Here is a 26,863-nt window from a genome sequence, read left to right as displayed (position 1 = left end):
GCAAGGCTGATATTTCTCCCTAAGAATGAGCAGGAGGGAACTATTTTAAGAAAGTGAAAGGGACATGAGCTTTAGAATCAGCCATGTCATAACCCTAACTCTTCCTAGTAATAACTGTGCAACTCTGGGCAAGTTATTTAACCCTCATTACTCATCTGTAAAATAGGACTGATGATACCTAGTTTGTAGGATACAGTGAAGATTAAAGTGAATATTTTAAAGTACCTAGAATAGAGCCATCACTTAGAAAGACTTTAAAAGTGTTAGTTCCATTCTCAGCTATGTAACAAGTGCCCTACTTATAGGGGAATCAATCCCATTGTGTGTCACAGTTTTTCAGAATTTCTCCTGGCATAATTAAATATTTATACCAAGAGAAAAAAAGAGAGAGCTACTCCAGAAATTTAGATTTATCTATCTCCCTTAGCCAGTGCAGTTTCTGCCCTATCTAGTGTGGACAATAGAATCAATTCTAACAAAAGCAAGGTTACCACTGCCAAAGTTGTAGGGAGCTGTCAACACAATTTTTCATTGGTAATAGAAATAGTTTTAGAAAAGGCTGACTTTTTAGTTAAAATTAGAATTAGAATGGCCTATAAAATAATATTGGAAAGAAAAATGCTCTAGATTTAGTATCCAGTTCCATGTTTTACTGAAGAATCACGAGGGGTGGAGGGGGAATGGTGATACTAAGGGCATCAACATTTTTTAACTTTTGCAATCTTACCACGATGCTTAGCATGAATGTATTTTATTACCAATAGTATGTAGTCACAGTTTCGTAAGAAAATTTTCTTCTCTACAGCTAAAAGCACAAGACTGGCACTCAGCCACTTATAACTATTATGTATAATAATTTACACTACTATTTTAAGGCTTACATTAGCTACTTGCCTGACAAATAACAAAGAATATCCATTGCATTTACCATGCTCAGATTCCATATTCTCTGAAAAACTTTGAGAAATAAGCTTGAGTGCAAGCACACAGCCCAAGTATACAGAACATAAGTGCACCATTAGAGTAGGGAAGAAGTAGGACAGCTTGCCGTAACCTATGGAAAAAGCTTGTAACTATTAGAAGAAGGAGGAGGCAAAAGTAGCTGGAGGTCAAGTGCAGAATAGTTTAGCATAGAGCCTGGACAAATACATGGCAAACACAAAAGGTGAAAACATTCTTGAACTCTAATAATGCTATATTTACAAACTCCTCATTTGAAGACCGGAACTATTCTCTAGCTTATATTTTATAAAGGCCTAAATGACAAAATTAGAGTTTTGAATCTTGGAGTAGGAGGATTACTCTAATGCAGTGGGATATGATAATTGTAGAAGTAAGAGAAATGGGTGGGGAACAAAGTCTGCTTATTCCAATCTTCTTGAAAATTCTGAAGCTATTTTTTTTTTTTTTTTTTTAACAAATGAGGAGACCAGCAGAAGCCCTGGGATCTTGAAGAGAACAGATTTCAGAGATAACCTGAAGAGAATACATGGATGATCAAGGACACTGCTTAGACTCAAGGAAAGCAATCTCTGAAGGTGAAACTGCTGTTGACACAGCAATAGGACGGGTGATGGGCAATTAGGAAACAAAGCCTTCTATGGCCAGTGACTTACAAAGGCGGCACAGATCTCTGTTAATTATACAATAAGTGCATTTCTAAAAGCCTCCAATGAATTAACCAGTAGAGACCAGTTAAAGGGATAATGGCTTACTCTTTGCCCATTAAGTCACTATCACTAAGTTTGGCAGCCAAACAAGAAAATAAAAATCAAAAGAAAGTGGACTTTTTTTTTTTTTTTTAAATCATGGATGGTATTCAAATGCTATAAAACTCTATGACTCTTTACAGTCATGGAAAATTTTACAAATGATTGCACTAAGAATTTTTGTGATTAGCTCACACACTAACCGAGATACAGTGGAAAAGTGATAGGGGGGCAAAGTCTAAAAGTCACATGTGTATCCATATCCTGAGTCATCATTGTGGCAAGAATGTAAACTGGCTGATTGCTACACATCCTGGTGGGGTTCTGCTGTTGTTGTTTTTCTTCTTTTTGTGGGGCCAAGAAAGGGACACATGTTTGCACGAGGGCAAATAATGAATGGCAACTCAGGTGTGATATCACAGCAGGCAATTTTGAAAGGGAAGTGTTATGAGTGTAAATGTCCACAGCTCCTTGTGTGTTCTGTGATTTGAGACCCACCCAAAGGGGTGCCTGCTCTCTGACTAAAACTGTCTCCTGCTTATTGAGGTGTGCACAGTTCACATCATCACTTATCGCTTTAGGTTTACAGGCAGAACGGAAGACCCTAGGTCTGTTGGTAAATGAAGAAAGGGTGGAGCATCAGGAAGAAGGAATCTGGGCAGCACAGAAGGGCTTTGGATACAAAAGATGATACCAAAGGGTCAGCAGGCAGGAATGGAAAGGCACCCCAAATAGTTCTTCCTAATATTGTCCAAGAATTTGGTTCAAAGGGAATAAGAGTTTGATATTTTCTTTTTTTTTTTTTTGAGGTAAATTTATCTTATTTATTTATTTATTTATTTTTTTACCCATCCCAGGAGTTTGATATTTCTTTGTATTTTTATCTTACCCACTGAATTGGCCATTTTGGCCTCAATTATTTTTACTGCCAGAGTTGTGTTTTGTGTATTTATTATGAAGGCTTTGTTTCTTTTTGGAAAGTAATTTTGCAGTTTGGCTCCTTTCCAGATCAATTCTTTTGAATCACCATTAATGGCTATTGACTTTGACAACTTTGAGCTTTAGATGGAGTAAATGCTTTAATTCACAGATTTTATATAAAATCCACAATATATTTTTATCTAAATCTTTGGAGTTTGGTTCACATAGAGTGATTATTAGAACCATATGTATATACTATAGAAACTTTTATAGACGTAGAACTTTCAAATTTGTTTTATGTATATATGTATATGTGTGTGAGACAGAGAGACAGAAAGAGACAAAGACATGCATATGTACATTTTAAAATTTAATTTAACATCTTACGACAATCTGCCTAGATGGCTACTCTTGTCTAGATGAGGACTTATATCTACAGCATTATTGAAAAATCCCCATGGGCCTGTGTACATTACTAAAGAAATATGGGGAACCTAGAGATTTCATTTTTAGAGAAATTATTCATTTAACATGATTCTCTGATAGTTTAACTTTCTAGTAATACAAATGTAGATAGGACTTTTCTTCGAGTTATGAGTCCTTAGTGATCATGGAATTCCAAGTATTCACTGTGTTCAAAAGTCTGACATAATCATGCAGATTTTGCTTGAAAGATTCTCATTTCTAGAGATGAGGAACTCACTGTTTTGTAAGCAGACGGATTCCAAGCCTAACTGGGAATGAGTGTGAATCGTTCCTCTCCGTTATTTTTCTCCCCCTCCAATTCAATTGATTTCAGGGTCCTGTAGAGTCCAACTCCTTAATAATTCCCCTCATCTCCATCCCCATCACCACCTCCCTTGTTTATGTTCTCATCACTTCCACTTGTGTTCCTGAAATGGCCCAACCTTCGGGAAAGTTGTCCCCACTCCTTGCAACCATTAATTCATGATGCTGTCAGAGTAACTTCTTAAAACACAAATCTGATTCTGTCACCCACTGCTTAAAACCAGACTTCTTGGCATCATATTGAAGACTCTGATCCCAGCCAACCTCATGCTCTCTACCCTCATTCTTATATCTAACTTTCAGTTATATTCTATACTCCAGCCGTTATGAATAACCTGTAATTTGTAAAGAGCTAGCATTTCCTCACACTTCCCTATCCTTGTATGTGTTCTTCCTTGTATGTGTTCTTCCTTCTACCTCCTCTTGTCTTCTATGGCCAAGCTAGTTTTTAAAAATTCAACTTGGGCTTCATTTCATCTGTGAAGCTCCCACAGCACACATTCATTCCTGATACATATCACACTGAATTCAAATTGTTTTCTTCTTTGTTTTTCCCACTGGACTGTGAGCCTTATTTTCCCGGTATCCACATGACTGGTATAGTGCCTGAAATATAAGTGGGTACTCAATGTTGAATGTACATGAGAGATGCTTCTATTACACACTCACACAAAAACAAAAACAAAAAAACACCTGTGCATGGGTCTCCTACCTTTTCCAGATAATAATCCTAATATTTGAAGATAGTTGCTATGTCTAAATGTGTGTTCTTATTTTCAACCTCTCCAGTAATCCACATCCTGATCATCTTTGCCTTGGTGAAACATTTTGAGCAGATTTCCTATTTAATCCCATCTTGCTTTCTGACCTTCCACTTGCAAAAATTCTTAACATACCATCTAAAATCTATCCAGTTCATTTCCTAAGAGTAAAACTAGACATCTTCTGAACAAATCACTTCCTCAGTCACCTCTTACTCCTAAAGCTCCTAAAGCTATTCCCTCCAAGAAAAAAGGCTGGTGTTGCATTTTATCAAGTCATCAAATCTTTGCCTCAGAACCCTCTTCCAAACTACATCCTAAATGTGTCAAGACATTTAGCTCAACTGGCTCCAGCAATGGTAGAGGGATGAGGGGAAGAGCTTACCATTGTGTCTTATCAAGGGAGTGTCTGGCTTGGATGAGCTATAAGAGGATATTTGTAAAACTCTGTGTCTTAGCTCAAAAAGTGAAGATTGCCGGAAAATCTACCAAGCTAATAAACTTTCTTTTTCTTTTCCTTTAATTAGCTTTTCTTGCAAATTACTAATTCTTACAAAGATCTTTCATTCCTACTTAGGATTATTTAGGAAGGTATTTGGAGGATCTAGAGAAGAAATCACCTATTTGACCAAAGTATGGCACTCCTATATTAGAATCGGATTTGTTCTTCCATCTCGAAAGTAATGTTCTGGTAGAACCTGTATGGAACAATCAGATCAGACACATATACCTGCTTTTCAAAGAAGTCCGATGAGTCAACCCTGTTAACAAGGTTGCCATCAGATTTCCTTTGCCTCCCCAGTTTAGAAGTAGATATGGTACATAGGTATCTGTGATATTATTTTCTATGTTTATCTGTATGTTTAAAATTTTCATAATCCAAAATGAAAACTAAAAATAATTTTAAAAAGATACGTAGAAAATTTCCCTTACATTGCCCCCCTGCTTTCCTTAATTTGTTAGGCAACGATTGAATTTATAAATAGGAGTATATATTATAAGGGGGTTTATTTGTTTGTCAGTATGAAGTGTCTACCTGGGCTTCTGTTGTTTTTTTCAGAATGAGTTTTACCTGTTACATCGTAGATACACAAACTATTCAGCTACTCAAAAGCTGTGATTTTGTTACAGCACTGAAAGGAATGTAAAGTAAGTGCTATTTTCTCCATTTTAGACCTGAGCGGATAGGGTTGTAACGAATTCACTGACTTGCTCCATGTCTTCTTAAATCATGACAATAAGGTGCCTGAAATGATGTAACAGATTTTATGGCCTCCAGAAAGTTTCCGGTCATTAAATGGTCTCCATAACTTACTTCTACCGTGACTGCCCACATGTAATAACTTAAATAATGACAGCTTTCAGAATTTACTGATAAAGTAGTACTTCTGTTTATTATTTAGGTTTCTAGATATAAATTTTAAAGCCCAGTTATGAAGATTAGTTAGAAGGAAAGTATTCTACTTTACAGTAAAGTATTTAAATAAACTATTCTTTTCTTACAAATTCCAATTATTACTGATTTATTTCTGAGTTAATGAAGTACAGAATTGCTACATATTTTAGATATATATCTAGCTGTTAGCTCTCGGTGTGTTAGCAGTCATCAATCTGTCTTTTAGAATCTTAGAAATCATCTTATAGAATATAAATTTATTTTTGAAAGTGCTCTCAGGATATCTACAGTGCTATTTTTGGATTTAATGTTAGAGTGCAATGGTCTCATTACTTTGCTTAGAAATTTGTGGCTTAGTTTTTTGCATCTATACGAAAGATCTCATAGGCTCCATCTATAATAAGCGGCTTATCCAGTATGTTAATTTTTTAAATGCTGCTCAAAAAAAGAGGCTGCCTTCTTCTGATAAACCCCAGACTTTAATAACATGTCCTCTGAATTAATTCTGTAAATGCAGTACTAAAGTTCAGCACAGCGGTCTGGGCTTTTTAATTAGCTCACAGCTGCACTGCCAGGATAACATTTCTTGTTGAGGAGGTAGCTTGGTATTCATTATTTGGGCTCTGGTTCAGAGTTCAGTGGTCATTTTAAGTTTTCTTAAAGAATTGCTTGTCTTTGTTTTCAGGGAAAGACCATATGTCTTTGCTTAATCATTACCCAGAAACACTTACCAGTGTTCTTGCCATGACTGTACAGCCATTGATTTGGCCTTTACGTAACAAATGGGGGCAATCTTCTGGGCATGGAGGGATTCTGTATGATCCAAAAAATCATCTGAGTTATTTGTTTAACTAGTATATAAGTCACACAAATAAAACCTAAATCTCAACTCCTTTACCATTTTGAAATTCTTTACTTTTTAAAATCTCCTTTTTAATGATGAATATGGGTTATAAAATTTAAAAATTCTTTTGAAGCTGTATAAATTTTAACTATATTTTCTACATTTTCTAGTAAATTGTATTATTTTTGTATACCCTAGAGAATATGAAGATTTAATAGAAAGTGTAGCAGATGATGTGGGACAATGAAGAATATTAAACACCTACTCATTGAGTGAATACTATGAAAAACTACATGATGTAATTTCATCCTCATGGCAACACTAAAAGATTGTCCCCATTTTACATAGGGGGAAAACTAAAGAATAAGAGCAGTTAAGGAACTTGCCCAAGATCACACAGCTGGTAAAATTCAGAACTGGGGTTTGAATCCAGGCCTGCCTTACATCAAAGCTTGGGCTTTTTCTAAATGTTATATTACCTCCTCCTCAAAGCCAAGTTTAAGACTAATCTTTCCTATAATAGTCATTCCAGCGAATTTTAATTCCCTCAACATGAATTTATGCAACGTGTACTATACCATCACATGTTTATATATTTCTTTGGAATTATTTTTCTTGCTATTTCATAACTTGTCAAGGCTACTAGATGTCTGTATTCCCTAAGTCCGAGCTCTATATCCTCTGCTTCCTTTTATGTCCTCACAACAAGAACTACTCTGGACAAATTATACAACTTTTTACACTGGTTATGTCGGGGTGTGATTACACAATCTCTCACTTTTTTTTTTAAAGATTTTTTTAAAAATTTATTTGAGAGAGAGAGTGGGGGGGGAGGGGCAAAGGGAGAGGGAGAAGCAGGCTCCCTCCTGAGCAGGGAGCTCAATGTGGGGCTTGATCCCAGGACCCTGGGATCATGACCTGAGTTGAAGGTAGATGCTTAACTGACTGAGCCACCCAGCTGCCCCTCTTTCACGTTTTATACTATATTTATCCTTAATGTTTGAATTAGAAAGAAATATACGGGGGCACCTGAGTGACTCAGTCAGTTAAGTGTCCAGCTCAATCTTAGCTCAGGTCTTGATCTCAGGGTCATGAGTTCAAGCCCCATGCTGGGTGTGGAGCCTACTTTATTATTTTTTTTAAGATTTTATTTATTTATTTGATTCATCTTAAGCTACTGAGCCATCCTGGGGCCCCTGTGGAGCCTACTTTAAAAGTAAGAGAGAAAGAAAGGAAGAAGGAAGAAAGGAAGATAATTATCTATACCTAGTATTAGAAAAATCTAATGGTAAATGTCCAACATGGAAGATATTAAGCAAAAAAATATAACTTACATGACACTACATCTGGTTTTCTGTTTGAATTCTTGCAGATTAGAAAGAATTAAATGGGAGAGGCAGCTTAATTATTTTTCTGTTTATAATAGTAATGTATAAGTTTCCAAATATGTGAGAAAAGGTGACTAAGGCTTGAAACAGGAAGAATATGAAGCTATTAAATATCTAGCATTTTATTTTTAAAGACATGAAGAGAAGTTGTAAAGGATAGTAACAATATGTATCACCGAAAGGGACTGTAAGATGTATGGAAAACAAGCATTAACATGATGGGAAACAAAGATACGCCATAGTTAAGAAAATGGGAGAACTAAAAATGTTACAATCTATAGTTAGACTAGGACTACCCCTCAAAATATTATCATAAAGGGAAGTCATATATGAATGCTATTTTATCAGTAGAATAATGGTGGCTCAAAGAGAATTTAACATGACCAAATAAAAATGATTAAATCTTCATCCTTTTTTGGCAGATTTAGTGTAGACATGTTCTTGTAGTCCTATAAACAAGGTACTATTACTTGGGAAAAACAATTTTGCTCTGATAAACTCTTTGTTCAGTGGTGGTGTGAACTCATATAGCTTACACTGAAACAAGGCATTTGAGAAATGTAAAAAAAAAAAAAAATAGGTGAATAAAATAAGAAATAAAATGATAGTGGACAAACACACCAAACTCTAAATGCTGGGATTGTGTGTGATAGAAGCAAAGCAATAAAGGGGTTAGAATTTGGAACTGGGAAAACCAAAATTGCAGAGGAGTTGAGAATCTTGACAAGGGAATCAGACATTAGGACATTTTTTTCAGAAACAGGCATAATTAAAGTTCAAGATGAGCCGGTGAGGTCAGAAACTAAGCAACAAGCAAGCAGAAGTGAGTATAAATAGATCTGAGAAGTCAGTCTATCATTGGGTCAGAAATTGGTAGGCAAGCAGCAGATTAAGAGGACACAGTTACTAGAGTTCAGGGCAAAGAATGAGAACCTGAAGGACATAAGTTCCAAAAGAGAAAGGCAAAGCAAATAGTCTGCATGTGGTTGGTAGTCTGGAACCAGAAAACTCACAATAACCATGAAAGTAGAGTAGAGAGAACAATTTGATTCTGTGTCAAGTTTTCCCCAGAAGTTTCTCCATCATTACCATAAAGAAATTTCATAAAGACTTAAGTATTTTTAGGTCTCAAGAGTAGAAATAGGAAGATGCATCTGACCAGATGTGGCTTATTGCCAAGTTTTCACGGTGATAATAATTTAGCAGTTTTATCTACAAAATTTCAAAGTTGGTGCTCCCTCCCTGTCTCTACCCTGAAAGAACGCCTTACCTGTCACCTCAGGCCTATATTGAAAACCACCTAAGCTATTTTTCATTTCATTTAACTATGATTTGAAATTGCTTTCTCTCTTTCAACTCCCTCACTTGATTATTCTTATTCTGATGACATTTGCCCACCTACTCAGTTAAGGCCTCAACTCAACTCAATGAGGTATTTTTCTTGAACTAATTTCAACAGTGATCTAATGAATCCCCCATACCTATTCCTTAATAATATCTGAAGCAGATTTTAAAAACTTTTGGGGGACCTTTCAACTATAAAAACTTAGTCCACTACCATTACAAAGTTCAATCTCCATCTGAGTCAAAGGTAATTTCCCTCTCCCCGGACTCTGTGCACTTTTACTCCCCTCTTCCCTCCCTTCTCCAAGCTATGGCTCTTTCAGCATTGAGGCCAGGGAGGAAGGAGGAGAAGGAAAGGACAAAATCTTTTTTCTTGGTTAGACTCCACTGCAAGCCTCTTTGGCAGCTGATGCCTTCAGCATGGCAGGTATCCAAACACTGATTCTCTTACAGGTATGTGTGGGAGTTTTTGGAAAAGCCCAGCAAGGCCAATGGTAGAAACTGGTACTAGCACATCACTGTCTAGAAGGCAGGATTTTTGGCTTTACACAGGGTTCAATTCCAGTTCCCTGCCTCACTCACATCTCTAGCCACATCTCCTATCATTAAAACTTCACACTAACATTGATGACTTATTTCCAGGTTGAGTAGTCCCCATGGGCTGACATCTGCGTATGGCATACTGGCTGTTCTATCTTTGAGTTCTTTATTTCCAGCTCTGTAGATTTCTTTTCTTCTTCTTCTTTTTTTTTGGGGGGGGGGTGCTTTTTGGTATCTTTTATTTTTTGTACTTGTTTTGTACTGTAGATTAACATTGTTGGCTGTATTTCCCCCAGCATTGGTTGGCTATATCCACCCCCTGCCATGCATACACATACACACACATTTGAGCAGTGGGGTTGTGTAACACAGGAAATCTGATCCAGTAGATCTGAGGAAGGACCCTGAGATGTGAATTCTGAAAAATGCTCACCAGATGAGTCTGTGTTATGAACTGACTTGTGTCCCCTCCTAATTCCTCTGTTGAAGCCCTAGCCCCTACCATGATTGGATTTGGAGAGGGCATTTAGGGAGGTAATTAAGGTTAAATGAGATATTAAGGGTAGGGCCCTAATCCCATGGGACTAGAGTCACTGTTAGAAAAGGATGAAAACACCAAAGATCTTTTTCTCCATGTATACACACAGAAGAAAGGCTATGTAAAAAACATAGCAAAAAGGTGGCTGTCTACAAGTCCAGAAGGGAGGCCTCACCAGAAACCAAGCCTTAAAGCACCTTGATCTTGGACTTCTGGCCTTCAGCACTGTGAGAAGATAAATTTTTGTTGTTTAAGCCACCCAGGCTGTGGTATTTGGTATGGCAGCCCCAGAGAACTAATACAGCGTGGGCATCAGTGCCATGTCCATCCCTACTGAGAAGCTCTGTGCCAGATTCTCTTGAATTCTTAACAACTGTAACAGCAATGGGAAACCCCAACTCTGAGTCACCAGAGAACATCATGCAAACCTCAATTGCTGTAAAATCATACTCTACATTTATTTGGGCCTTGGATAACATTTTCTCTAACCTTTGCTCATCCTTTAGTTTCTTTAATCTTCCCAATCCAGTCCTTAGCCTTACTCAATTCTGGTTGATGACCATAAACAGCTATTATATAAGGAATATTAAGATGCCATTTATATGCCTATGTCATCCTTCCTCTAAACTTCAATTTTTACCTTTCCTTCACACTTTTTTTAATCCTTCTACATCAGAGAAAGAGTCCTTTTTATTTTCAAGGCAAACACCCTCTATCCGCTTTAGATCCTACCTTAATCTGACCTCTGCACCCACTCCCCAGCATTTTCATCTTATGTCCCTCGCCCTCCTTTCCTCTGCCATCAAAAATATATAAGTAAAAAAAAAAACAAAACTGACTTTCAGTAACTTGGTTTTTGATGACTGATAAATTGGCTTCCTTCCAACATTTCTATCAGTAAGAAAAAACAAATTGACAATGAAAGAAGTTCCCTGGGGTCACTGGAATAAAAGAGCAAGGCAGTGGATATAAATTTAGAATTCATTGTTGAAGAGCTGATAGTTCACTTGGTCATTCATTCATGTCAATCTATTTTTATTTTAAGCACCTATTATGTGCCAGTTTCTGTTTGTTTGTATAATGGATAGATGAACTATCACCTTGCTGCCAATGCCTCCTAAATAGACGTCTTTGTTTTCCTACCTTAGTAAGCTGAGAGGGCATTTGTCAGGATCAGGATTCATTAACGACTGGTTAATGAATAAATGAAAGAGTGACATTAGTCTTGTCTTCAAGGGGCTGAAGTCATGAAAATAGGTGAGCTTTATAGAAGATACAGAAAAATGTTCAAGTATAGGAATTTAGTATTGGAACTAGCCAGGGAAGGAGAAGGAAGAACTAATGAAGGACACAACAAAAGAACATTGTAACAATGGAGAGAAAGAGATGATAAGGTGCTTCAAAACCACCTAAAATAACTGTCCAAATTGTGTTTTCACTGGATCCACTCTGAACCGATTTAGTCAGAAGCTCTGTATGGCCCCGGGAATCTGCATTAAGCTCATACGGGTGACTCTTCCGCACATTCTAATGTCATGAAAAATAAGAGTGTCCAAGAAAAGGTGGACAAAAATGAAAAACTGTAGAAATATAAGCACTAAAAAAACTGGAAAATGTAAGATTCCCCCTGAATGTGAAACAATCCAGCTGATCTTCCTATTGTTAGCATAAAAAGATAGTGAAGTTAGCCTACACTGGGGATGGTGGAGCGGAAAGCTTGTGAGCCTGGATCCTTGATGGCTGTGTTCAGCAGCTGAATCAGTCATACCATCACCTATCACTGGACTTCTAATGTGAGAACAAACAACCCATATTCATCAAAGTAAAGTAAGTAAAGTGAAAATGTACATTTTGATTTGCTGTACATTTATTTAGTAGTAAGGGATAAAGAATGAATGCCTATGAGTAACAATGCCAACATTTATTGGCATTGACTATACATAAGTGTTCTGTTAAGAGCTTTGTATAAATATCTCACCCAAACCTCACAACAGCACTATGATACACCATAACTCACCACTATTAATAAAAAAAATAAATGAGCTCCTCATATGGAGGTAAAGAATATCAAAGGTAGTAAATATATGTTTCATGTCTAATGAAAGGATAGGAAAATGGATGTTCATTGCCAGGTACTTTTCTGGACATTTCTCCTGCCCATCTTCTTTTGCATTATTTTAAATCCTATATGTCTTTTGTGGCACAAGTCAAGTCTAAATCCTCTTTTAGGAAAACTTCCTCAACATTTAAGTATGAGCTTTCTCTCTTTTGATTCTCAGGAATTTAAATTTAGGACCATACTCTATGACCTAGATTATATAATATTTGGGGTAGAAAAAAATTCCTTATACCTAGAAGAGTACAGGGTGTTAAATAATTCCTGTCAAATAATGACAACTAACCATTTTGCATTTTTCACCTATAAAAATTTTCCATTATGTGACTTGAAAATGCTTGTTTTAGGCTCACCGGAAAATCATACTTCATTTAATTCAGCAAATGTAATTAATTTGTTACTAATAGATAACAGTTTTCTGTGGTTTTCAGCTAAATAATGTTTCTCTCGACATCTCTCTCTGGTGATCGAGGTTAATGGAAATTGGATAATATATACAACTACTTTTTATGAAGCATTGAATATTTCTTCTCTCCTGCCTCTTTACATGTGTCAATTCTCTTTAGCATTTTGCAGTGATTGGAACTGATATATTCACATATGTATAAATTGGGGAAATTGTATGGTTTTAAGTATATGCTGCTGTTGGCATGTCTTTATTCTGTCCTACTGCTAGATGCATGTGACAGAATTTATTTTTTTAAAGATTTTATTTATTTATTTGACAGAGAGAGACACAGTGAGAAAGGGGGAACACAAGCAGGGGGAGTGGAAGGCAGACGCTTAATGACTGAGCCACCCAGGCGCCATGTGACAGAATTCTTGGGGATAAAGATCTTAATGTTTCCTTTTACATGTAATTACATTGAATATTTTAGAAAACTGTCTCTATGGATTATACATGATTAGTTCATGTTGAATCGATCGACTTATCAGAAAATAATCAATAGTTTAGATTTGCTCCACTAAATGGAATATACTTTACTAGTTTGCAAATATACCATTTTGAATACATGGCCTATCTTCAAATAATGTTAATATCCAAAATAGTAACTTGCCATAGGATTTAAATACCTTTATAAATTTTGCATTGTAACTAAAAAAAAGATACTCAGATATTCAAAGTGTATTAAAAGAACTTTGTAAAAGTATTTCAGCAAATATTGCATTATTTTATTGTTATTATGCACTCATATATCTCTAGTTCAATTAAATCCATGGGACAAGTGAGGTCCAAGATTAGAGAATATGGCTATATCTTATACAGTAGCATCTTTGAATTCAAGTAGTTCCATTTTTAGGAAGTGCTAATTAAGCAATATTTTCTTGATTTTTACATTGAGAATTATGTCAATAAGGTGGTTTCAGTAATAAACCTTTTGGAGAAAAAATGAATTTCCTTATGTAATGTGTGCAGTTATTTCTATATTGTTTTCAGGCTTCACTTGCTATTTGAAGAATAAAAATATAAAAACCAAACTACACAGTACAATCGTCTTGACTATGACAGCAAAAGTATATCAGTGTGTGTGACTCACATTTCATTAAAATGCATATAAATATGTTCTAGGATATATATGTATATAATCTCCATAAATGAAAACTCTATTGAAATCATGTCTTAAAATGAAGATGCTGAGTAATTTTTCATGGCCACAACACTTTAAAACATATTTTATTATCTGGAATTGCAACAAACCCACAAAGTGAACAGATTCTAGTTTAATCTATTATCCATTTTGCTAGTGTACTGTACCAATGATTCATATATTGCTTTAATGTCAAATTCTTGATTAAAGAAGGATACATAATTCTATTGCGACTTCCTTGGAGGAAAAGTTGGACAAAAGCCAATGATTCTTAAATTTCTCTAAGCCATTTTGAAAAGTTAATCTGTTCTTCTGTTAAGAAGTCTTGAAATAGTGTCAGGAATAGTGTCACCAACCAATTCCTTAACAGTGATTAAAGAGGAAAAACTGTGTCATTTTGCCCAAGTGCTCATTTTGCATGTCAAGGGCATAGCTCAAAAGGTAATGTCTTACCTGGTAAGATATATAAATTGATGAAAAAAACTATTTTTAACAGGGTTAACTTGGAGTTTTTTGCTTTTGAAACTTTTTATGTATTTTGTTTCTAAGCCTTTAAAATATTTCAAAATAAATGCTACCGGAGAGTGAACATACATAATAAAGTCTTTTGCATCGCCTGTCTGCTTTTAAGACGACGTTACAAATATTAATTTTTCCAGTCCTGGAGTTAAGAGAAGGGAGGAGACTCTTCAGAACCTTTTTTTTTGTTCTGATTAAGTGATACTGAAAATAAAATTAATAAGGTCTCTGAACGAGCGTCGATGGTTAGTTCAAATAGAGGCGATTGGAGGAAGATGGAACACGGTGTCTTAGGCAAGATACAAATCTTTACATCCATGTGTGCATGTTTGTGAAGGAAGGAAAAACCATTTTATTTTTTAAGTAGATGTCCCTACGGGTAGTTTCTTTTTTATTAACTTGCAAAATCTCTCGAAGTTTGGAGCAAAGCAGGTTATCTTTTAGCATCTAAATCCCGCACGTTACTCCGTGTTTTTTCACCCACACGAAAGAAGGGTGTAGGGCTGAGATGCTACAAAGTGAACTAAAAGAGCCAACGGCCGGGTATAGGGAGAAAATGCAAACCTAAAAACGAAAACATGGGGATTTTAAGCGCGGATACTAAGGCACGCCGGCTAGTTAACCCTTTGGGCGCTGCAGCGGGGATCCCCGGTGTCTCGGGCCCGACAAACAGGAACACAGGCGCCCCGCCCCCGTCGGGGGAATGGGCTCTCCTCCTCAAGGAGGGAGCAAGCTGAGGCACTTTCGTCGTCCGGCGCGTGCGTCACGACCCGGGACAGGCAGCGAGTCCAGTACTGAGCGGAGCAGAGACGCCGCGAGGAGCCGCTCAAATGTCCGCGGGCGCGGGGTCAGCCTGAACCTGTCCTCGCCAAGAGCGCTCGCCCTCGCCCGCCCGCCGGCCTAGCTCCCAGGCTCTGGAGGGGCGCAGGCCTGAGGATGGTTCGGGCGGGGCCCCCAGGTGAAGAGTGCCCGCGTCCGCCTGCGGCAGTCATCGCCGTCCTGCCTCCACACTCGCGGCAGCCTCACGGCCCCGCGCCCAAACGGCAGCTGCGACTGACGGAGTCACCGCCCCGCGCGCCCGAGCCACCCCCTCCTCCCCCGCCGCCCCTCCCCCGCCCCGATACGTCATGGAAACACGGACGTCAGAGCTTCTCAGCCAATCGCAGGCAGCAGCAGGAGGAAAGGAGCGAGCGGGAGGGGGCGGGGGCAGCGGCGAACCGAGGCTCTCGGGCAGGGAAGAGAGGGAGGGGCGCGTGGAGGCGCGAGTCCCCCGCCCCTCACTCCGGACACCCTTTCCCGGCCGTGCGGCAAGTTCTAATCGCCGGGCGCGCGCTCGCCAGCCGGGGACGCGCTCGCCGGGTCCTCCCCTTAAACGCCCTCTCCACGGCGCTCCGCTCCTAATCCCCGTCCGAGCCGCGCTTCCTCCGCGCGCGCGCGCGCGCTTGCCCGCCCCCAGGCTCCCCGCGGGCTGCGTCACGTGACCGCGCCCAGCCAAGGCGGCAGCAGCGGCGGCGCGAGCTTCGGCGGCGGCGGCGGCGGCAGTGGCAGCGGGAGCAGCTGCGCCGCCAGCGTGGAGCGGGAGGCGTGTGGGTGTGGAAAGAAGGGAGCGCCAGACCGGAACGGGTGAGCGTTCACCTCCCCCTGCCTACCCCGGCAATCTTGCGGGACACCCCGTGCAAACGGGGCCCCTGCCCCGAAGCTTTGCGCATCCCCCTCGTGCTCGGCCGTCCGCTCTCGGGTGGCCGCGGCCCCGCCCGGAGCGGACCGGGCTGCGGTGCTCACGAAGGGGGCTGCACCCCGCCCGCCGCTGCTGTTGCGGACGGCGGCGTGAGGCTGGCGGAGCTGCCCGTGCTGAGCGCGGCGCGCCCTGTGTGCGGCTCTGCGGAGCCGAGGAGGCGGGTCCTGCGGGGACGCGGGCGGCCACTCGGCGGCTGCCGGGCTCTGGGCGGGGGCCGGGCTGGGCGCCGCCTCCTCCGCCGCCGCCTCCTCGCAGTGCAGCGTGAGTAGGGAGCCCCGGCTGGTGGACGCCGAGCCTCTGGGCTCCGCGACCGCCTCATCCTCGAGGTGTAGCTGCACCTCCGCGTGGCGCCCCGAGCCCTGCGAGTCGGCTGCGGACGAGCAGAGGACCGAGCCCCTATTCTCCGTGCTTCCCGCTGCCCCTCACCGCTCCCTCCCACCCCCCCGACCCTCCTGCAGCCTCCCCTACCTTCCCCCCCTCGGAAAATGGTTCCTGCTGCCGGGCGAGGTGAGTGGCGGCTGCCGCCCGCCCGCGGCGGTGGCGGCGGGTCAGGTCACCTGCGGGGGAGGCCGGGCGGAACGCCGAGGTCGGGGCGTCGCGGCGGGGGTCCTGACCGCTGGCTGCCCAGCGGACTGCGGCGCGGTCCGGAGAAGTTGGCGGGGGCGTTCCGGGCGCCCCTCGCAGGTTGTCTCCTGCCGCGCCCGCTCTGGGAGATCATAAAGGTGAGCGGGTTCCTCAGCGTGCGCCTCAGCGCCCGGTCCGGCCGGGAGTCCCCGCCTAGAGCCCGAGGGACGGGGCTCCGTGGGGCTTCGTGTCTACACCCGCGGCTCTTCGGTTTCTTCCAGCCGCCTCGGCCGCGCCATAGCCCATCCTGCCGCTGGCCGCCCCCGCCCCGGCGTGTGGTGACCTTGAGGGCAGCGGTGCCCGGCACTCTTTCCCCGCGCCCCGGGAGGGTCACCCTCTAATCCCCGGCTTCTGCCCCACTGGCGCTTCGCGGGCTGAGGGCGGGGGCCCCTCGTCGGCCCCTGGCTGGGGCTGGTTGATTGATGCGTTGTCACACCGGACGGTGATTCCGCGGGAGTTGAGAGAGCCGCCTCGCTTTTCTCCCGGTGTCTCCTGCCTGGCCCCCCAGGATGTTCACGGTTGCTTCCGATTCAGATTTTTTGGACTTAGTTTAAAAGGAAAAAAACAAAAACAAAAAACCGTGCGTCCTCCACTCCCTCTTTGGAAAGGGTCAATAGGAAAGAACCGCATTCTAGTTGCGGGGGCGGGGGGTGTGCTCCCTTTATCCCATCCTGCTGGAGAATCTTGTGGCTAAGCTAGTTAGCGACCCCTGGTTCTGCGCCGCGGTCATTAGCTAGGTTGGTCTCCGTGCGCATTTCATTCACCAGTTTTCTGCGGGACTCGCAGCGCCGGGAGTGCTCGCATCCTGTGTGGTGTAGCGGTGCTTGGCGCCGAGCGGGGTGGGGGTCAGGGGGTACTAAGGGAGGGCTAAGGGGGTCTCTAAATCTGGGGTGGGCTGGACCCCGCTCCACACGAGTATTTTTACCTTTACCAGGGGTTAGAGCGCAGCACACAACCACCTTTGGCTGTTGTGCAGGCTACTTTTCTGGGTTTATTAATAATCTAATGGCTCCTGTTGGTATCGATTGCTGTTCATGATAAATTAGTTACATGGATTTTTTTTCAAATGTGTATAGGTATATGCATATATCTGGACTGTCTTTCAACATGGAAGCCTTTGTTGTGTTTAACCTCCCCCACCTGAGGACAGTCATATTTTAAAATCTCTTGCTCAACGTGGGTGTATTTTATAATAAGTACTTTTAAGGATCTGCTTTGTACGAGGCTGTCCTCGAGCGGAGGGTGTGTAACCCTTTGGATGGTGGCCCACGTGAGTCAATAAAGGGCCTTCACCGCTTGCCCTGCTGCTAGCCTTCCCCAGACTCCCTGTCCTTGTGTGTGGCAGAGGCGGATTGGGGGAATTAGAGGGATTGGAGGAGAATCTGCTTTTTGTACTTGTGCATTTCATTTGGGTACCCCCCCTTTTTTTTCTTTTCATCCTGGTGCATTCAAATTTGAAGTAGATAGAAACGTATACAAGGAATCTTTAAAAACTAGTGTGTGAAATGGGCTTATTTAGCCATGATTTCAGGGGGACGTTTTAGTTTCTACCTTGCTTTGGAGGAGACAGTTAAATTGCTGTAATTAAGGGTGGATCTCTGTCCTGATTTTGGTTTGGGTGTAACTGCAAAGATCTTTGAAAAGTAACTGTTATTTCCTACCATATAGTCTGCAAAAGTGAGTCACAATCGGGTGAGTTGAGGACAGAGCGCCACCTTTAATTTAAAATTTCGTGATTTTTTTTTTTTATTAAAATGGTAAAAATTCAGAGTACACCTTCTTGATTTTTATGGCAGCGGCTATCATTATGACATCCCCATTTAGACATATAAGGTGAGATTGTCTATTTTTCTGTATTAATGGGGTATTCCTGCAATTACGTGGGAAATACTGGTTTTTTAATTGAAGCTTGAGATTAAATGTAGGATTCTGAGATGAGGTGAGAAACTAGTTTTAATTGTGCTTATGATAATAGGAGTAATGATAGTCTGGACCTACTTAGGAAAAGAAATAAGGAAATAGCTGCATTGTAAATAGAAATTTAAAACTACTTATGCCACCAAATCAAGGTACCTACCAGCATGATAGTGGTTTTACAGTTTGTTTTTAGCTTTTGTGCTATTAACAGATTCTGCAGGAAACATGCAAAATATCTGTAAAATTATTAACCTTGAGTAAGGTTATAGTAATTTTTTTTGTTCTTCATCTTCTAACAGCTTGCCTTTTATGGCTTTGCTGCGAGTTTTATAATTATTTGTTTTTAAATGATACAAACGAGGACTTCTAGCAGGAGAATGTACATTCAAAGTTATTAAAGACCACGTTGGGAAAAGTGGTTTCTATATATGGCTCCCCTCACATGCATCTCATACAAAAATAAATGGAATTTTTAATGCTTAGAAAATAAATGCGGTAGTGACAGCTGAATCGGTGAGATTTCCTTCCCTGCCCACTTGCTCTCCTTCCTGTCCCCCTCTCTCTCAAATAAAAAATTTAAGGTACACTGTCTCTTCAGGCATAGGATACTTTTTGATAATTGTGACTACGGATGTAACATGAAGAAACAAAGGTTTAGCTCTCAAGGAATGAATGAATGAATGAATGTGTCCAAGTTACCAAATATAGTTTTCATTACCGACTACAAGATATTACTGCCCTTTTATCTGCATTTAAGTTTTAATTGAAAACTTGGATTTCTTCATAGTGCACTATAAAGCATAAGCTGTTTAAGTTATAGATGTTTTATTAAGTTAAAATTGAATTCAAAATTTGCTTGAGAGAAGAGTGGCTTATGCTTTTTCAGTCTGTGGAATATGGCCCCATGTTAAGGACATTATTTGAGCAATTAGATTGATGTATGCAGAGTAATTATACATTGTTATGCGTAATTTGATAGAATCTGATTTGGGGGTTAAATTTTACTAAATGCCTTTGTCTGACAGATATGTTAACTTCATTTTGAATGAAACAGTCTCTTACCATGTGAACTGAGTTGTATAGGTCAACAGGTTTTAAGAGGAATGGCAAATTACAACTATCAGTCTTTTGTGGACTAACAACAGAAGTATTTGCCCTCTTTTTTTTTCTTACTTTGTTACATATACAAGCAGTTGAAATTGGTTGTTTTCACTTTTTAATTCTTGGATTTTGTAGTGAATGAGCAAAACAATAAAGGAGTAAAAATATCAGAAGGCAGAAACTTAAGAATTAAATTTTGGCATCTTAAGACCTTACTTGTCCAGTGGGAGGGGAATATTATTTTCTAGTAGGTGTCGTGATCTATAAAAGGATAATGTGAGTAGCTTATCTTGGAATATATAGAATCTGTGGTAACATTGAAGGCAAATGATTCAGTGGTTATGGGAAAAAATTTTTTAAAGATAAACTTTTAAAAGATTTATTTTTTAGCTTTTACAAAATTTTATTATGGAAATTGAGAGAATAGTATACTTAGTGACTAGTTTTGACAGTTACCAGTTGGTGGCACATCTAATTTCATTTCTGTCTTTACGCATGAAGTAAATCTGTTATAAGTGGGGACGTTGGTCAGGTAACTGAAGTGAATTCATGTGTATTTTATTTGTAATTTATAGAATACACATTAATGTCTAATAGGTAATTGAATCTGAAAGGCAATTTTTATGTTCTTCATTGTTTCTGTAATAGTCTGTTTTATAGCAGGCTCCTAAAGATAGTGTCTCTCGAATTTTGCTCTCTTAGTAATAATGCTTTTGATTTATGAAGTGCTTTACAATATTTCAGAATATATCCTAAAGATAGTGTCTCTCGAATTTTGCTCTCTTAGTAATAATGCTTTTGATTTATAAAGTGCTCTACAGTATTTCAGAATATATTCTAAAGATAGTGTCTCTTGAATTTTGCTGTCTTAGTAATAATGCTTTTGATTTATAAAGTGCTTTACAATATTTCAGAATATATCACATACTACCTCTTTTGAGTCTCACAATAAATAGACCTGTGAGATGAGTAAAATAGATAGTTGTACTTAACCCCCATCCACCCCAGACAGGTAAAATGATTTGTCTAGGTCCTAAGGTCACATAGCTAGCAGCTAGATTAGCCAGAACTGGACTCTAGATGGCTTCTTGTTTTTACTCCATTGCTCTTTCCATTATACATGTTTTTATGTGCATTTGTGAAAGTTACGTAAGTTTATGAAAAATCAGTTTCTGACCAGAGTAAATTTAATACTGGAATATAAACAGATTTGTTTGGGTTTAACTGTGTAAGTATAATCTATTGCTTATATTTGGCATAATGTAAACAGTTCATACCCTGATTTACTTATTAACATCTGAGGAAAATGTATTTGAACATATTTGAAGTACTGTATTTTTAATATTGTTTATTGGATTATCTTTAAGTAAAGGAATTTTCTTTGAAAGATCTGTTGGTCTTTGAAATGATGAGGGGTGTCTTAAATCTTGTGTCAGAAATAAAATGGCCTATACTAAAAGTTTCTTCTTTTAATTTCGGCTATAATTTTTTTAATGCACTTGTTTTTCTGCCAAACATATGTATTCCATAAATCTTTTTGAAATGTTAATTTGTAATGACATTTGGTTTACAAAGGTCTCAAAGGAGGAGATTTTAGTTCCTGAAATTCAAAAGCTTTTTATAAATCTCACAAGGAAGGTATTGGTTCTTCAGCATTTGTGTGCCCTGAGGGTCACCTGGGGGAGTCACTGAAAGTGCAGACTCCCTGGCATTACCCCTGCAATTCTGATTCAGCAGATTGGGGATGGGGCCCAGTATTCTGCATTTTGAGAAACATGTCAAATTTATAACTAGGTTAAAATTATGTAATAGAGATGCCTTTATAACATCGTTGATTTATTTGACTTTGAACATAGAGTTAGTGCTTTCAAATAGTTTTGACTCTTGTAGCCAGGCTTGACTTGCGGATTGGTGGCTTTTATGACCATTGTAAACCTGGTAAATTGAAAATACTTTTGTTATCTGTGTTCACTGTCTTCTTTTAGAAGATCCATCTGTGGTTATTTAAGTTACTTATTAAGCGTTGTGAACTCCTAGACAAATAATGTTCTGTTTTTGTTTTCATGTCCCCATGTCTGCCATTTCCAAGTGACTTGAACATGGGGACTTATTTTGGTAAAAATAATGAATCCTATGTCAGTAAGGCACTGAATATTTAGCTTTAGTCTAGCTCTTATTTTTTGTTAGAAGGAAAAACTTTGGATGTTCCTTCAGACTAAAAGGACATAAATTGGTGGATAAGTGGTGGTCCTTATCAATTTCAGTTAACAGGCAGCTAGCTGTTCCTTCAAAAGCAGCAAGTTAGTGCCTAATGATTTTTCAATAATATTAATGATATAAGACTGACAATTTACTACTCTGTGCATTAAAACAGAAGTTACGGGGCGCCTGGGTGGCTCAGTCATTAAGCGTCTGCCTTTGGCTCAGGTCATGATCCCAGGGTCCTGGGATCGAGCCCCACATAGGGCTCCCTGCTCCGCGAGAAGCCTGCTTCTCCCTCTCCCTCTCCCCCTGCTTGTGTTCCCTCCCTCGTTGTGTCTCTCTCTCTCAAATAAATAAATAAAATCTTTAAAAAAAAATAAAACATAAGTTACTGCTCTTTTACTTAAAACGCTAAATAACAATTTGTATAGCAATCTACCATAAAGTCCAGTTGATGTAAACTGGTTTGACTTTTTAAACTATTTTATCTAATACTATATGCCACATATGGATTATTTACAAATAAGCAAAATAGTTGATTTTGCTTCATTATAACAGGATAGTAAATAGCCTGTATTGTATTTAAAATACATTTTATGATGAAATTAATTTCAAAGTAAATCCATTTCAAGACTCTGTTGAACATTTTTTTATTGTTTGTTCCAAAAGCTTTGGCTTGTTGGCTGTGCTTTAGGATATATTTAGGAATCATGGGTTATAATTTACAAATGACTATGGAAATCGAAACTAATAAAGATTTCTGGCAGAGAGATCCAGATACACTATTATTAAATTTTTCCTAGAATAGTGTTAACTGTTTTAAACAGTTTGCCGTGTTTTTAGTTAACTCTTTGGTAAAAATATTATTTGGTATTTCTAAGTGCAGTAACTTCCAACAATATGGTATCTCACCCTCCAGGATAGCTGCTTTGTATTAATATTATTGTCGCCTGGGCCTCTGGGGGAAAGAATAAAGATAAGTTTTGAATGGACCAGTGCTTGCTTACATTGTGAAATCTGAGATCATACTGCCTAAGTGTAAGCTGGTAGGACTACTGTAAAGACCTGGTAACTTCAGAAGGAAAAGTTGTACTTTCTGAAAAACAGATCTGAAAAAGGATTTGATTGTTTAAAAGATGCTTTTTAAATAACTTGATTATTAACAGTGTGGATTTATTGTTCACTGTACTAACTCAGTGAATTTGCTCTCAGAGGATACTGAATAATCTTTTACTCTCAAAATGCTCGATCTGCTGCTTTAATCTATCTTTCCTATTTGTACCAGACCTTTTTTTGTTTGTTTTTAAATAGCTTTCCTGCTGTCATTTCTTCACTAAAACTTTTAACGGTTCCTCATTTTTCTCTTTATCAACATGCAGCTTGACTCTGAAGGCCTTTTATAAAGTAGTTCAGTATTTTCCAAAGTGTGTTTTAGAACACTGGCTCTAAGAAATATTAATAGGGGGTTCCTTAGGAGAAGAGGGGCAAAACCAAAATCCAGGATCGCTGGTTTATGCAGTTTTCCCATTTGGTTCTTCTCACATCCTTTGATAGGCTAATATGGATGGAATCTATGTAAATGTGTTTAATGCTTTGCCCCCTTATTTCACAGAATCCCTTTTCATGGATCATCCCACCTGTTAACTTTTTTACATTACCTAACACAATCACCACTTTTCTATATTACTTAATGGGATCACCACTTTGCACACCTCCAGGGGGTGCTGTTCACATAGGTCAAACTATGAATCACGTTTCCTGGCGTTGAGAGCAGCGCTGCAGTACCTTAGTACTGGTGATACGTGACAAACATGTAGTCTGGCAGTCTTCTGTATACACTTCTCATTCCCTTTGCTGTGACTTCATTATGTTTTTCTTCTCACCTGAGAGGACCCTTGATCTTGTCTAAGTGTTCCCATCCTTCAAAACTCAGCATTAGTCTATTTTTCTCAGTCATCACTCCTTAACTTCCTTGTCTGAATTTCTCTGTACTTGTAGTATGGGTCATACACTTCCATTTATTATAAATCGTTTTTGTTTTAGTCATTAATTTCATTTGGAAATAATACAGAGGAGTTGAGATAAGAACGTGGGTTCTTGAGGGTATAATCTAGCAAATGTCCAATCAGTGTTTTTTGGCATATTCATTTAGGACTTAGATATTGTGTGGCTTGTGTTAAGGTAAAGCAGATAAGGATGAGGAATTTTTCTTGGTGAATTTCTGAAGCCTTTTTACCTTTGCATGGACTCATAGGACAATCTGTTTTGCTTTTGGAAGACAGCTGTATTCCATAGAATGTTGCTAGGACAGTAGAATTTAGCTTCTATATAGGAAGTCTTCCATTTCTTAATTTCAGTTTAGGAATTAATTTGTCTCTTAGGTTTTATTCTGATTGTAATGAGTCATACTAGCTAAAATTTATATCTTAAAATGACCAATTTCATTTTTCTGTTAGTTCTGTGACAGCTTTTCTTTCATCAGGATGGAGGTTCTTAAGATGTGTTGTAGTCCATTAGCATATTGCATGATGTAAAACGCCATAGTTTGAAGCATATATTATGGTTTAAAATTTAAACTGTGAATTCTTGTTGTTGCTCTTTATTGATAGAAATACTGTTGGAGCTAAGTTCTTAAATGTATGTTTGCTGAAGGTTCTAATTTTTCCAAGAGAGTTCTTTTCCATGAACTGAGAATGAACTGTTTGCTCATGACCTGGTGTGGGATCATTGTAGGCATCAGGAAGAAGTGTAGATGTATGGTTATTCTTTTTTTTTTTTTTTTTTTGATGTATGGTTATTCTTCTAACTGCCTTTCTTAGGTCAAGAAAGGAAAGCCTGTACTTGACTTTAATCATTTATGTTAAATGCTCATGTAATACATGAGTCGTAATTTCAAACATTCAAACAGTTAATGATTTATATAGATTTAGTATGTAAGCTGTTATATTAAAAAACACTTGAGAAAAGTTGCTCTCCAAAGCTCGCTCATTTTCCAGTGATTGTTCTTCCAACCCTTTTAAACTGTATAGGCTTAATTGTTGGTAAGGGATTATTGTAGAAGGAATTCTAAGACTTGCTTCTGCTTTAACATGGCAATAGTACATACTTAAATTTCTGATCAAAAGAGGAGCATAGAATGGTTTTGGCAGTGAAAAAATAAATAAAAAGAAATCTGTGAAGGCAGAAATCAATGAAACCAGTAAAAGTTGAAATGGGTTAGGGCATTATCTTTTCCTACTGGGACACATGTAGATGACATTGCCACATACTCCATACTGCCCTGCTAATATCTAGACTTATGCGAGATTTTCAGTTTCTTTGCTGTCATTCTTCCTTGCTTACGGCTAAAATTAAGTGAGTGGTGCTTGAAGTACTCTTTGTTTACAAAATGAATCACCACGGTCTTTAGACAGTCCTGACAACTGATACCATGGTGGAGAACTGTAGAGTTAAAGGGCAACAATGCAAGTAAAGGACTGAATACAAGGAAGGTCGATCAGCGACATGGGAAAGAGATGATTGCAAAACCTAGGAAAAGGAGATCCCCAGCATCAAACTCTTGAGTGTCTGGTATCCGAGAAACAAACATCAGTTAGGCAACCCTTCCCTGCGTGCAGAGTGGATTTAGGGTAGAGTTTCAATTCACCTGCCTTTGGGCTTAAACTCTACTATATTTTTGTATGTAATTGAATGCTGGAACCTACCTGATCCACTTTTGCCTCTGGACCTCTTGCTGTCTCACTCCTTTTGCTAGGAGTACCTACCTTTCTCAGAGCCTATGTGTCTTTTTTTTTTTTTAATATTTTATTCATTTATTTGAGAGAGCATGAGCCAGGTGGGGAGGGGAGGGCAGAAGGAGAGGGAGAAGCAGACTCCCCACTGAGCAGCGAGCCCGATGTGGGGTCCATCCCAGAACCCTGGGATCATGACCTGAGCAACGGCCTACGCTCAACCGACTGAGCCACCTAGGCACCTGAGCCTGTGTGTCTTTATGGTATGTGTGACTGGACCTAAAATTTCTAATTTGGGTTTTTACTCTATGATGTTATGTTCAGATTTCTCCAGATTTAAATTTGAGTTTTACCTTTGCCAGTAAAAAGCCAAGTGACCTTGGGTAAATCACTGGGTTTCTTTGTTATCTCCCCAAAAAGTGCAAAGTACAAGGTCAAGGAGTTTTATTTTTTTTCTTACTTAAATTTTTTATGGCTGTTGTAGATCTTCTCTCCCAACCCTGCCCCAAATTTTCAGCCATTTAATTTAACTTTACTCTTTTAGGTTTGCCTTCTAATTTTGCCTTTTAACTAGTTTACCATCATTTGATGTTTCATCTGTGTTATGCTGTGTTTCATTCATGAAATAATCTAAAGCTTTTCAATAAATGTATTTATCTAAGACTTCCAGTTAAAGAAGTGGAGTATAACTGGCATTTAACTCTGCTCCGCACCAAAAGTATACTAAAATGTGAGAATGTGTTGAGTTTACATATTTATGTTAAGATTCCCAGCCGCGTTCCCTCTCTTAGCTTTCAGGCTGCTGGCCAGAGTTGAAGTGTCTTCTCTGAGGACTCTGACCAGGTCAGGGAAAAAGACCTAAAGATTCTGGCATTGGCTCTGTGTTTGTGTGAAGGGTTTGTCCAAAAAAAAAGTCCCAGTCTGATCACCCTACAGTGAACTCCATAGTCAGAAAGTCCCACATGTGAGTTCAGAACTCCTGTGTAGTTTATTTGTCCTATTTTTTTCTTTCATAATTAAAAAAAAATTGTTACAGTCCTATTAAGGAGTGATTGACATATGGTAAAATGCACATATTTAAAGTGAAAAACTTGTT

General features: G+C 39.3%; 1 protein-coding gene across 3 annotated transcripts in view; it reads left to right on the top strand.

Moving 5' to 3' along the window:
- Positions 1 to 15,931: 15,931 nt before the first annotated feature.
- ATP2B1 (ATPase plasma membrane Ca2+ transporting 1) overlaps positions 15,932 to 26,863 on the top strand; it is a 126,018-nt gene continuing 115,086 nt past the window's right edge. For 2 of the 3 annotated variants that reach the window (XM_032416480.1, XM_032416483.1), the window contains exon 1: positions 15,932 to 16,077. The gene's annotated coding sequence lies outside the window, so the exon portion shown is untranslated. Of the gene's footprint in view, positions 16,078 to 16,679; positions 16,700 to 26,863 lie in introns of those variants that run through there. The other variant, XM_032416482.1, reaches the window with a different exon arrangement.

The sequence above is a fragment of the Phoca vitulina genome, unplaced genomic scaffold (assembly GCF_004348235.1).
Source record: "Phoca vitulina isolate PV1807 unplaced genomic scaffold, GSC_HSeal_1.0 scaffold19, whole genome shotgun sequence".
Lineage (NCBI taxonomy): Eukaryota > Metazoa > Chordata > Mammalia > Carnivora > Phocidae > Phoca > Phoca vitulina.
The sequence above is the reverse complement of the archived record's forward strand: the minus strand, read 5'-3'. Positions and strand labels throughout refer to the sequence as shown.